We start from the raw sequence: 13,738 nt of genomic DNA, 5'->3' as shown, positions 1-13,738 counted from the left end.
AGGTCCTGCTGCTGACTGGTGGGATTCTTATATGGCTGCCCACGATGCTGTTGATACTATTACTTGGGCGGAGTTCAGTACACAGTTCAGAAACTACCACATTCCTGCTGGATTGATGAAGATCAAGAAGGAGTTTCTGTCATTGAAGCAAGGCAACATGTCTGTCAGCGAGTACCGAGACAAATTTATTCAGTTGTCGAGATATGCTCCTGATGAGGTGGCAGATGATGCAAGGAAGCAAGAGCACTTCACAGAAGGACTCAATGGGCCCCTACAGTATGCACTTGTTGCTCACACATTTCTATCATTCCAGAGGCTGCTTGATAAGGCTCTTGCTATCGAACACAAGCGTGTTCAATTGGGAGACTTGAAGAGGAAGGCTATTTCGCAGGGGCAGGGTAGCAGCAGTGTTCGTCCTCGCAATGTTCCACCTCAGGGTACCCCAGCTCATCTAGGAGGAGGACCACGCCCAGCTCAGTACGCTCCACAGGGGTCTCCACGGACACCTCCCACTCGTCAGGCTGCTCCCACTGGCACCCCGGTGAGGCCTACAGGATAGAAGACTAGCCCTACATGCTTCAAGTGCAGTCAGGTTGGGCACTATGCTAATGCTTGTCCAGTGGGGAATTCTGGTACACTAGCTCAGAACAAGCAACAAACTCCTGGCAAGAGATATTCTATTGATAGGGTTAATCAAGTCAGCGTAGATGCTACTCCTAATGGTGCTGACATCGCACTCGTATGTTTTATATTAATGCAATTCCTGCAACCATATTATTTGATTCTGATGCTACGCATTCATTTATGTCTGCTCGATATGCCAACACAAATGAGATACCACTGCTAAATATGAGAAAACCAATGATAGTAATTACACATAAAGGGCCTGTTGAGGCAAATCATATGACACACAGATTGACATTAACAATTATGGGAAGAGAGTTCTAGGCTACCGCTATAGTATTAGAGGAAAGCAGTATAGATCTGATCCTTGGTATGTCATGGTTAAGAAAGGCAAAGGCCATTATATTATGTGGTAGGGGCACCATAGAACTCACCAGCCCTAAAGGAGAAAGATTTCAAGTTCAAATTGCAGTAACCACCTCTTCCATACGTGCGATGTTCTTTATAGCTGAGGAGTTTGTTGGTGACAACATCCGTGTGGTAGGGATTTTCCAGATGTCTTTCTAGAGAAGTTACCAGGGATGCCACCGGAGAGGGAAGTTGAGTTTGTTATTGATCTGTTACCTGGAACTGCTCCTATTTCTAAACGCCCCTACAGAATGTCCGTAGAAGAGTTATAAGAACTTAAGAAGCAGTTAACAGAGTTGCAGGAGGCAGGGTACATTCGTTCGAGTTTCTCACCTTGGGGAGCACCGGTACTGTTTGTATAGAAGAAGGATGGTTCGCAACAGATGTGTGTGGACTATAGATCACTTAATAATGTCACCATTAAGAACAAGTACCCGTTACCTCGTATTGATGACTTATTTGATCAGATGAGAGGTGCTAGGGTGGTCTCTAAGATTGACCTTAGGTCGGGCTACCATCAAATGAAGATTAGGCCATCTGATATTCCCAAGACGGCGTTTTCTACCCGATATGGTCTATATGAATTCACAGTAATGTCATTTGGCTCAACCAATGCACCAACTTATTTTATGAACCTGATGAATAAGGTGTTTATGGAGTATCTTGATAAATTCGTCGTAGTATTCATCGATGACATTCTTATTTATTCCAAGAATGATAGTGAGCATGAGGAGCATTTGCGGATTGTGCTACAGAAGTTATGGGATAATCAGCTTTATGCCAAATTTACCAAGTGTGAATTCTGGCTTGATGAAGTACATTTTCTTGGGCATATCATCTCTAGAGGAGGAATTGCTGTGGATCCGGCTAAAGTAACAACAATAATGGATTAGAAGACACCAAGTACAGTTTTAGAGATCCAGAGTTTCTTGGGACTCGCAGGTTATTATCGGCGATTCATTGAAGGGTTCTCTAAGATTGCTAAGTCTATGACCTCATTGTTGGAGAAGGGCAAGGAGTTTAAGTGGACTGATGAATGCCAAGAGAGTTTCGATTAGTTGAGATCTAAGTTGATGGCTGCTCCAGTATTAATTATGCCAGATCTACAAAAGAATTTTGATATATATTGTGATGCAAGTCGCCAAGGCCTGGGATGTGTGCTTATGCAGGAAGGACACGTCATTGCCTACGCGTCTCGCCAGTTACGGAAACATGAGTTGAACTACCCCACTCATGACTTAGAGCTGGCAGCCGTTGTGCATGCTCCCAAGATCTAGAGACATTATATTATGGGAACTGTCGGAGAGGAAATCTCCGGACGGGTGGCGGAATGCACCCACCCTAAATCCTAATATGAGGAGGGGGCCTAAGCGTTTTGCCTGCTAGATGGATTCGGGAAGAACATGAGTGAACACGAAGATTTAGAGTGGTTCAGGCCGCCGGAGCGTAAAACCCTACTCCACTGTGTGTATGTTGTATTGCTTGTGAACTTGCGAGCTTTGAGCGCCTAAGTTGGCTTGAGTGAGTGAGTGTGAATGAGTCTAAGTGAGCTTGGCTTGTAACATCGTGTGCCTTCCCTTTTATAGCCCAAGGGAGGCACATACAAGGTTGCTGAGCCCCGACATGTGGGCCTAGGGACATATTGGAAGAAATACATGGAGCAACTAATGCAGGTGACGCCTGAGAGATCTTCTGGTGCCCAGATGTCCGCAGCCCGCGCAGTGCTGATACACAACGGTAGCTTCCTTGGTACGTACGAGTAATGATGAGTATAGTGCATGTGACAACATGGGCGTGCCGCCTGCCAGCGGAATAGACAGGCATGCCGCCTGCCAGTGGAATGGACAGGTCTCATTAAATGCTGAGGCGGCACACTGCTTGCCAGTGGAATGGACTGGTCGCCGCCTGACAGCAGGGTGGGCAGGCCTCATTAAATGCCGAGGCAGCACATCGCTTGTCTGGCGGCGCGCCTTATCCGCAATAAATGCAGAGGCCGCGTAACCTGGAGGCCTTACGTCAGGCTCCACCTGCTGGCTTACGTCACATGAAGTAGGCTACGTGGCAGCATCGGGTCTCCGCCTAAGCGGGGAGCAGAAGCGTATGTGGAGAGGTCCACACCAGACTGGGTCTAGACACGTGCCGGCACCGGACCCCGCCTGGGTCTTGTTCAAGGTCCAGGTATGCTCTGTCCTAGGACCTTGGGGGCCCTTTGTGGGCGGCCCGGACCCCATACCGGGGGGGGGTCCAGGTCCCATTCCAGGGGTCCGGCTTGCACACGTGGAGGTCCGGGACCAACCTTGGGGGTCCGGACTGTATATCTGGGGTTCCGGGACCAACCCGTGGGGGTCCGGACCACTGTTGATGCCTTGGAGTATATCACCTTCTCTAGACACATGGCGGCTCTGGACCCGCCCACGTGGTTGAGTCGGGCGCTGCTGTGGACCCAGAGCAGCCGCCTAGGACCTTGGACCCATGGCTTGGTCCCACACACAGCACATCTACCACACGACTAAGTGATAGCCGCGTGGGCACTGCGTCTTTGCACAGTAGTAAGGGGTACCTTAGTTACAGGGTATCGACAGTGGCCCCTGGGCCCACCTCAGGGGAGGATGTGAGCCTGCAGGTGGAGCCAAAACTTGTACTTCGCGTCAGCATGGCATGACCGGTGACCGGGGCGCCACCTCAGCGCGCGCCGCATTAACTCTACGCGTCTGGTGACGTACGCGCTGTCAGTCCACCCTTGGTCATGTCAACTGCCATATCTGTCCCCGCGGCTGACTGACCCACGGCCCCACGTCTGGCGGTTTCATCGGGCCACGCGTGGGGCGCCTCGTTGCCGCCTTGGTTAATAAATATCTCCTCGCAGCGGCCCGAGGCGGTGCATGGTCATGCGCGGTGGTTTGTTCCATGCGCGGTGGTTCGCCTTTTTCGCACTTGGAGACCGACACACCAGCTGCATGACTTGTGGGCCCGAGCCCCCATGTCAGCGACTGGGTCGCTTGGGCGCTAGGTGCGCGTCGGACGGGATTTCCCGGGGCGCGAGCGGGGGAGTCTTCCTTGAAAAGGGATTCTCCCCGTGTGCAGCAGCTACACTTTCGCATTTTCTCCCACTGCTGCGCCCTTTCGTCTCCGAGCCCTCTGTGCCCCTTTGCATTCATGCTCTTCTGCTTTCCGCCGCCGCAGTCGCCATGGCCTCGCTGGTTCATCCCGAGCATTTCCAGTCCGAGGGGGCACTCAACCTGGTGCGCAACCTGCTCGGATGGGGTGCATCGGTGTTCGCCGGAAGGGTCCGCACCGGCGCCACTCCCCTCGGCGATCTCGCTACCGAGGAGTTCGTGCTCTTCATCTCCTACCTCTCTTATGGGTTGGCGCTGCCGATCTCGCCATTCTTCCTGCTACTGCTGGAGGGGCTCGGCCTCCAACTTCAGCACCTCACCCCCTACTCCATCCTCTAGGCGGCCATCTTTGACCACCTGTGCGAGATGTTTGTGGGGGTGGCACCCTGCACCTCCCTCTTCCGCCATTTCTTTGTGCTGGTGAAGTCAGGGAAGGCGAAGGACCACCTCGACGCTTACTACTTCCAGACGAGGCCGGACTTGGCTGGCGCCTACATCTCCTCCCTCGGCGGCGTGAGGTGGGAAAACTGGCACGCTGACTGGGTGATCGCCAGCAACGAAGCCAACGATTGCCTCGCGCTGCCGAGCGAAGGGCCGAGGCTCGACCGGAAGCAATGGAGGGCCAAGCCGACGCTGGCGCTGGAGCTTGAGCCCGTACTGGACAGGATCAAGACCCTGGCAACCGGCGGCCTGACCTTGATGCATGTGGTCGGCGATTTCTTGAAGCGCCGGGTCGCGTCGCTACAGAGGAGGGCACATCTGTGTTGCTGGTTCACCGGCCCGAATGACATCAGCCAGATCCAGCGCGGGCCGGGGACCGACCTTTCTTGGGACGAGCTGGAAGTCCTGGTGAAGGGGATCACAGGTGAGTCCTTCATCCCTGAGTCCTTAATCCCTCCCCAGGTCCCTCCACTCTACGACGACCCGGGGTTGAGGACAGCGATCTTGGCCTGGCTGCCGACCCTCGACGAGAGCGGCGTGGCGGTCCGCCAGACCGACGGCCGAGACCCCCACCGTGGGATCCAGATCCGCGGTGTACCGGCAGGAGGTTCCCAGCCCGCGGTGTGGGTTCCAGAGTTCCCCCCGCGGCCCCAGCCCCTTGGACAAGGGCAAAGGGGCTGCAGGCAGCTCCTCTGACAGGGTGGCACTGGGGGATCGGAGGAAAAGAGGCGACGCCGGCTGCGTCGTGCAGATGGGTCGCTTGTCACAGATCCACCCGTTGATTCGGACCCGCCCTAGAAGCGTCAGAGGACAGTTGGCGGGGCCGAGGAGACTGGCTCCCAGGCCCAGGGCGCATAGAGGCCTCCTCCCCCTCTGCTCCCAGGCCCAAGGCGAGGTCCTTCTCCTGCCAGGCGAGTGTAGTTGACATGCCGACGAGTCTTAACCCATCCTTGCTTGCCAGGGCCTCCTCCCCCTCTGCTCCCAAGAGCGCGCCTACTTCGCCAGGTACCACACCCGCCGACGGGTCCGGCTCCCAGCAACAGGAGTCTGCTAGGAGTGGCGTCGACGGCCCGCCCCCCAGCCGTTGCAACCGCGCCGACGGCTACCTCTGCCTCAACGACGGCGACGTCGTCGAGTACACTGTCGGCAGCGGCCGAGGAGGTCCCAGCTCCGCCTGTCCCCACCATGGGGGGTGACGCGGGGGTGCGTCCAGCTCTGTCCCACCGCCCACTCTAGAGGAGCCGGAGGTGGTTCTTGGGCAGCGGCTCCGATCCGGCATCGAGCCAGAAGCGGTGCCAGTTCCTCTCCCTTGGGTGCTGTCTCGTGCGCATCAGGCCCTCCAGGAGACCGAGGCGGCGATCCGACGAGAATGGGAGGCGCTGGAGTCCGAGCACCGGTGCCTCAGCGACTGGGGTACCCAGCTGGAGGAGTGTACCAAGGCGGTGTCCCAGTGGTTTGCCTTTGAGCGGTCTGAGCTGGCGCGGGACCGCAAGGACTACAAGAAGGACCTCCAGAGGGTGTACGCCCAGGAGCTGGAGGCTATCCGGAAGGAGAAGAGGCTGGCCAAGAAGGAGGAGCACCTGGACCAAAGGGAGGAGGTCATCACAGAGCTCAAGGTCAAGTTGGATGCCTTCAACAAAATCCTGGAGGAGCAGCAGGCCCAACAGACCGCGGCTGTGGAGAGCCTGCAAAGGCTGCAGCGAGAGCTGGATGACAGGGCCAGCAGCATTGCCCTAACCGAGGAGAACCTCAAGGAAAAAGATGCCTCCCTGGATAAGCGGGCGACGAATCTCGCCTGGCAGGAGAAGGACCTCGCCTTCAGGGAGGAGATGTTTGAAAGGCGGGAGAAGCTGCTGGCTGATCATGAGCTCGAGGCGGAGCAGAAGGAGAAGGAGCTGGAGGAGCGGGTCCACTGGTTCCAGGCGACGCAGGAGACGCAGGCGGCTCCGGGCCCCCAGGCGGTAGAGGTGCTGAAGAAGACACTTGAAGATCTCCAGGCGGAGCAGCGTGTCAGGGTCCAGCGCATTGCCGCATGGGCTGGCGAGGTGAGCACAACACTGGTGCCGCTGGGGGTGAGCCCCATCCCGGTGTCGGAGCTGCCGACGACCATCACCGACGCACTCCCGGTGCTGGACTCCACCGCGGACCGCCTCCGTCGCCTGGACCAGATTCTGGGCGCTCGCCTAGAGATCGAAGGCGGCAGGCTCTGCCTGGCGGTGATAGAGTACATCCTGACATGCTTCTGGAGCCACGACCCAGCCATCTCCTTAGAGCTGGTGATCGCTGGTCCGGTGGCCGACACCGAGGACGCCGCGCGGTAGGGCGTACAGGATACTGTTGAGGTGGTAGCCGAGCGCTTCCAGCAGGACCCCACCGATGATGAGTAGTTAGATCTACAGAGAGAAAGCAAGGGTCCCGCTGGAAAGTGGCTTTGTAATAGTTTTTTGTTTTGTAAGATACTTTTGAGAAGTATTGATCTAACAGTGACAAAACTTATCTGTATGCTATTTGTCTTTGCTGTGTGCCGTTACCAACTTCTCCCTGGTACTTGGCCCCCCTGGGATGTAGGCTCGACGTGTCGAGGCTGGATGCCAGCGTACTTAAGAGAAAATTGGTGACCTGCCCCCCTGGGATGCAGGCTCGACGTGTCGAGGCTGGATGCTAGCGTACTTAAGAGAAAATTGGTGACTTGGCCCCCAGGAGGTAGTCTCGACTAGGACCCGAACCTGCACATAGCCTTGGCTAGAAACTTTTAGTAGTGCACCCATAGGACTCGCCAGTTGGTATCTTCTGCCCTTTGATTAATGCCACAGGACCTGCAAGACTTAGACTGGGAAGCCAATCCGTGTGTCCGGACCCCTTGGATCGCAGCTCCAAATACTAGGGCACCCATCGCAGAGTGGTGGAGCGTGTAGGCTTAGGGTACAGGACTAGGCTAAGCGGCTACACAGCTCTAGACCACCCCAGGAGACAAGTGTCCATTCTTCAGAACTGGACCCCAGGTTGGCGGACCCACAGGACTATAGCTCCAAATACTAGGATGCCCGTCACAGAGTGGTGGAGCGTGTAGGCTTAGGGTACGAACCAAGCTAAGCGGCTACACAGCTCCGGACCACCCTAGGCGATAAGTATCCGTTCTCTAGAACCGACCCCTAGGCTATTGGACCCCCTCTCGAGGGGTCCCGAACTGCAAGCCTGGCAACTCAATTCGGATGTCATTATACCAGCAAGGGTGGGAACTGTATGGGTGGGTTAGATAAAAAAAATAGTGCTCGTAAATTGAAGCGAAATAAGATCATCACAAAAACAAGTCTGGGGGTGAATCTTTTCTTTATAACTTGATATACATGTGTGTAGGCCAACAGACCGGGTTCATGAGGGCGGACCTCACCGGGCTGGAGTACATATATGCGCAACCTAGTTACAAAGGAAGAAAACTGAATCCCCAGGTTGTTTTTATGGGAAAAACTTACAGAGATGCTCTATGTTCCAGGGGTTGGTCAGAGGCTCTCCTTCAGTTGTAGCAAGGCGGACACACCTAGGTCGGCATATTTTCATCACTTTGAAGGGTCCTTCCCAGTTGGTGGAGAGTTTGTGGAGCCCTTCTCGGTTCAGTACTCGCCTTAGGACCAGGTCCCCGACTTGGAGCTCCCTACTATGCACGAACTGTTGGTGGTAGCGCCTGAGCGCCTGGTTGTACCGTGCGTTTCGGATCACCGCTTGCCATCTACGCTCATCGATGAAGTCCACGTCCTCACGTCGTAGCTGTTCCTGCACAGACTCATCGAAAGCTTGGACCCTTGGGGAGCCCATAATGATTTCCGGGGGAAGGCAGGCTTTGGCCCCGTAGACTAGGAAGAACGGGGTCTCCCCAGTGGCTCGACTGGGTGTAGTCCGGTCCCCAAAGCACAGACAGAAGCTCACTGACCCAATTTGCACCGTGCTTTTTCAAGCAGTCGTAGGTGCGCGTCTTGAGTCCCCTAAGGATCTCTGTGTTTTCCCTCTCCACTTGGCCGTTGCTCCTGGGATGAGCCACAGACGCGAAGCAGAGCTGGGTGCCGATGCCCTCGCAATACTCTTGGAAAAGCTGACTTGTAAACTAGGTCCTGTTGTCCGTAATGATACGGCTTGGGACCCCAAATCTACAGACAATCGACTTAAGGAAAGCAACAACAGCACCCTGGGTGATGTTGACCACAAGGGTGGCCTCTGGCCACTTGGTGAACTTGTCGATGGCGACGAAGAGGTACCGGTACCCGCCGATGGCCCTGGGGAATGGTCCCAGGATATCCACCCCCCATACGGCGAATGGCCAGGAGGGCGGAATCATCTGCAGAGCCTGGGCTGGTGTGTGTATCTACTTTGCATGGAATTGACATGCCTTGCAGGACTTTACCATCTCAGCTGCATCATGGAGAGCGGTTGGCCAGTAAAAGCCATGCCGGAAGGCCTTACTGACCAGTGTGCGGGATGAGGAATGACTTCCGCACTCTCCTCCATGGATCTCCGTGAGTAACTCACGACCCTCCTCCTGGGTAATGCACCGCATTATGAATGCCGTTGGCACCATGGCAGTAGAGATCCCCTTCCACCACCGTGTAGCATTTAGCCAACCACACTATGTGCTCTACGGATACATGATCTTTAGGAAGGATGTTTTCCTTCAGGTAGTCCTAGATCTCGGAGATCCATGCATCGGGACCACTTTGAGATACTGGCTGTGGCGCTAAGGGATAGGCAAGACCCCCTATAGCACACACAGTCTTCGGTGGGTGTTGTAACGCCACCGAGACCGCTAGCTTCGAGGTGCTAGTCTCGCCCCCTTCGCCCAGCTCGGCAGGCTGGGCGGTGGGTCTCAGCAGCCGTCTTTCGAAGACGCCCTCGGGCACAGGTGCCCAAGTTGATGCCCTCACGCAGAGGTCATCTGCTGCCGAGTTGTCAGCCCGAGGAACATGTTGCAGCTCCAGGGCTATGAAGTCCTTCTCTAGCTTCCTTACGTGGAGGAGGTAAGCCGCGAGCCTGGGCTCGTTGCAGCTACATTCCCCGTAGACTTGCTTGATGATCAGCTAGGAGTCCCCCTTCACAAGGAGCTGGCGGATCCCCAAGGATAGGGCCGCAGACAAGCCGAAGATAAGTGCTTCGTACTCTGCCATGTTGTTGGTGGCCTTGAACTCAAGGTGCACCATGTACTTCACTTGATCTCCGCTTGGGTCGACGAGGACCACCCCAGCCCCACCAACTTTCTGGCAGGCGGATCCGTCGAAGAAGAGCGTCCAGTGGGGCTCGGTGAAGACCGGACCCCTGGGCTCCGCAGGTGTGGGGTCCGAATTGTGATGGAACCTCCCAAGTCATTAGGCCCACCTACAGTTGTCCTTTCAGACAACCCTGCAGGTGCCCCTGAATCACTTGACATGTTCAGTATCTGCTTTCTTTACCTTTCCCAAGAGCGTTTCACCCGTCACGCAGACATTATAAACATCGGAGATACGGAAATGCAGAAGCAGTTACATTAACTTACCTTTATTGAAAAGTAAGACAGAGTTATATAGTTATAGACTAGAACATATAATATGAGTGCTGAGTATTATTATAACAAACCATGGGAGGCAAAACCCCTCCCGATAAGTATTAAACAAAAGTTTTTCGGAGGATCCTTTCCTCCCACAGCTTTACTCCTGGTGCTCTTCCTTTGGTACCACCTTTGAACAGAAGCAACAAAAGTTTGCCGCTTCTTCACCTAAAACAATATGGGACAAAGCCCTGAGTATGGAATTACTCAGCAAGTCTTACCCGACTAAAGAAAAGACTCTCAAGGGTATGCTGGCTTTTAAGGGGGTCAAGGTAAGGCTTATCAATAATCAATGACTCTGTTGGTAGAAATGCTTACTAAAAGTGGATCCTGAAAAATCCAAATTTTAATTGTCAGGTTAAGTAAGATTACCTGCATCTAGAGTTCTCTCTACCCTAGTTCAATCACTTGACCTGCACTAGCCAATTTCTCAACAACCCTTCATCTTTACTGGATTTCTACGTATAGGTCAGTGACCAAGTCTTCATAACCACGAAGTTACGGTGATCCGAATCGATTATACTCAGCTGAGGATCTCCGATCACACGACATATGTAGCACTTAACCCTTGCATATGTCAACCCGCCACCAGGGTTCTTAAGACCAGATCAGGTTCACGCCAACCGAGAGCACAGATACACCACCGACTAGCCTCTTGCCACGGAGGGTACACGCTACTCTCGCCATCTCTCCACACCCATTGTGTGGTATCTTATTCTGGTATTAGTCTGCCCGAGGCAAAGCTTACCCATGACGAGGCATGTGACCAGTTAAAGGGTCCTCAGTCATCAAGCCTACATCGACACGGTCCTTAATCGACTCAAACGGAGACACTACACCAAGACTCTCTTCTCGTGCAAGTCACCCGCCCGGTCTCAGCTTTATCATTTCAAACCCAAAGTTTGGTACCTGGCAGAGGTACATCTTTTCCGATGTTGAACCCATCATGGCCATGATGGATCCACCATCAAGTTTTATTTTTGAAAACATCCCACCCACTTTGCAACATTATCTTTGAGAAAACAAAACATTTTGTTTTTCTAAAGCAAAGCTAAGCATAAGAAAACTAATCCAAGGAAGGAGATGCAACAATAGTTTAGCACACAACTCCTATTACCTAATGCATCAAGTAAGTGAGAAAGATTTTAAAAGGAACAAGGAGGTGGCAAATGCACCGGGGTTTGCCTTGTGTTACTAGTGAATCAGGCTCGGTTCCACAGATATCGAAATAAAAACAGTTGCCTACCTGATGTTCCTCAGGTGGTGGTGGTGAAGTCTTCTCTTCTTCGACTTCTACTTCTTCTTCGTTTTCTAAATATAACCATACATAATAATGCATGCTCATGTAATGCTCATGAGAGTGCAAAGATAATAAAAGTTTATTATCTAAAGTCTTGAATACAATTTTCCTTCACGGATCTCCGAGAACTTAGGGTTTCCGGAGTTAACAGTGAAGTTCACAGGGCAGGGGGTAGGGTTTTGGGTTCTAAACTTGGCCCAAATCATACCAAACTCTACCCAAGGTTTCTAAATGTTATTTAAAGTTTATCCTAAAAATTTAGTGAATTTTGGAATTATTATTTATTTTCTAAAAATTCAGAAGCATGGTCTTAGACTGTTTTAAATACTCTATAATTTCCTATTTGGACTAAAAATCAAGTAACTATTTTTATTAAATACTATAGGAAATTAGAGACCTAGCAAAATTGGTTTGGTAATTTTATCATTTTTCTACAATTTTCTAAAATTGTATTAGCTCTGGCAGAAAAGGAAAAAGAAAAAAATATGAATAGTACTGGACTGAATCGGGCCCAGGTCGGCCCAGCAATAGCAAAAACGCGCCTACGCGCGCGCGCCCGCGTGTAGCCTTTGCAAGAAAGTCCCTAACATTTGGCATAACCTGAAAGAGTCCAAGACACTATTCAAAATAGTCACTAACATCGTGCAAAAAGGTCCCTCCAGTTCTATTCCTTCACGAATCGAGTCCCTGGCGGCGGACCTCGTCTCGTAGAGTTCCAGCGAGCTCGTGTACTGGCCAATACACTTAAAGACCAGCGCCCTATCTTAGCCGAGACTGAATTCAAGACATAATGAGTGTTTCCCCTCACTCAATTTCACGAATGGCTACCCAAATGGTTCTGGCCACGGTGACAGCGTGGACAATCAAAGGAACAACGTGTTCCCGGTGATCCACGGTGGTCTAGTTCAATCAGAGGGGTCGAGGAGCTTGAGGAGAACTTAAGGATGCTAGAACAAACGATCGGGGAGCTTGAATTAACCTGGAATAAGCTGGCCGCGGTGAGGGTGTCTCTGCGGTGGTAGAAACAGTATTGGGGGAAGTAAGAAATTCGCGGTCTCTGGTGAACGATTTGAGGCAATAGCTGGTGCGTTGGCTTCGTGATTACATGGCGCAACAGACCTGGCCATCAATTTATAGGATCGCTAAGAGGTGGCCGATGAATTTGGGCTTGAGACGCGCGGCGGTCGGAGGGGTGGGAGATCACTGGTGCTCGGGTTAGTGGCTTTCACCGTGGCATTACACCGGCGATCACCGTGCATGCGAGACGCGATTCACAGCGACGTGGTCTAACACTTTAGCACGTGGCACACGGCGGTAATCAGCCAACAACGGCGAGGTTTATCCCAATCGGCCGATGAGCAAGTGGTACGGGGAACTTAGCCGCGGCCAAACCCAAGTTGATCCATGCGCCAAGATCTTTACTCGTTCACCGTTATCCACAAGTCACAGCGCACGAATCACGGCGACCGACATGAATCGCGGCACGACGGTCATCGGCGGCAAAGGGGGATGAACTAGGTATCTTCTTCAGTTACTGTACCATGGCATTTATCTTTAGTTGACCTGACCGAGCAATTTGGATCTCGATTTTCTCCTGATTTCATGTAACAACCCCATCATCCCACCGCATCAAAGTTATAGCCCAATTAACCAACTGCAATCTTGCTATGGGGATCATGCCCAAACTTGCACTAGATCATGTTCAAATCTGGGTTCAAGGATTGCCTCATCACACTGTCAGACCAGGTTCAGTCCCCAGACAGCCTGACAACCCATCTTTGGGTGTATTTTTCTTCACATTTTTCATAACAACAGTGTTACATTCCTTAAACAAAGTTGTTCTCCTTTGATAGATCTACAGGATTGATGTGGTGACCTAGGGCAAAACCCTTATGGTTTGAAAGTTACAAGGCCCCAAAGTTGAGCTAATATCACTAATTTCAGACTTAAGCAATAGAGCTTCAATAGGGTCTTTTTGCAAATAAGTCCAAAACTCAAGATTTAGGTTGCAAATCTTCATAATTATGAACCATATAACTTAAGACACCTTACTTTCGTGGTTTTTGCACTTTAGCCCAAAAGTGCACTAATTTTGCATTTAGCCCCCTAGGGTTTAACTCTAGGGTTTTCCATGGTCTTAATTAGGGTTTTTGATGTTTCTAGGGTTTGAATACCACTTAAGTTCATCCATGGTGACACTTTATGACTATTTCAATTGAGTTTTGAAGTTTTCTCTAGGTTAAACTTTGGTTATCACTTTAAGCCCAATCTAGGGTTAAG

Source organism: Zea mays, chromosome 5, assembly GCF_902167145.1.
Source record: "Zea mays cultivar B73 chromosome 5, Zm-B73-REFERENCE-NAM-5.0, whole genome shotgun sequence".
In the NCBI taxonomy this organism is placed as follows: domain Eukaryota; kingdom Viridiplantae; phylum Streptophyta; class Magnoliopsida; order Poales; family Poaceae; genus Zea; species Zea mays.
Note: the sequence above shows the minus strand (reverse complement) of the source record.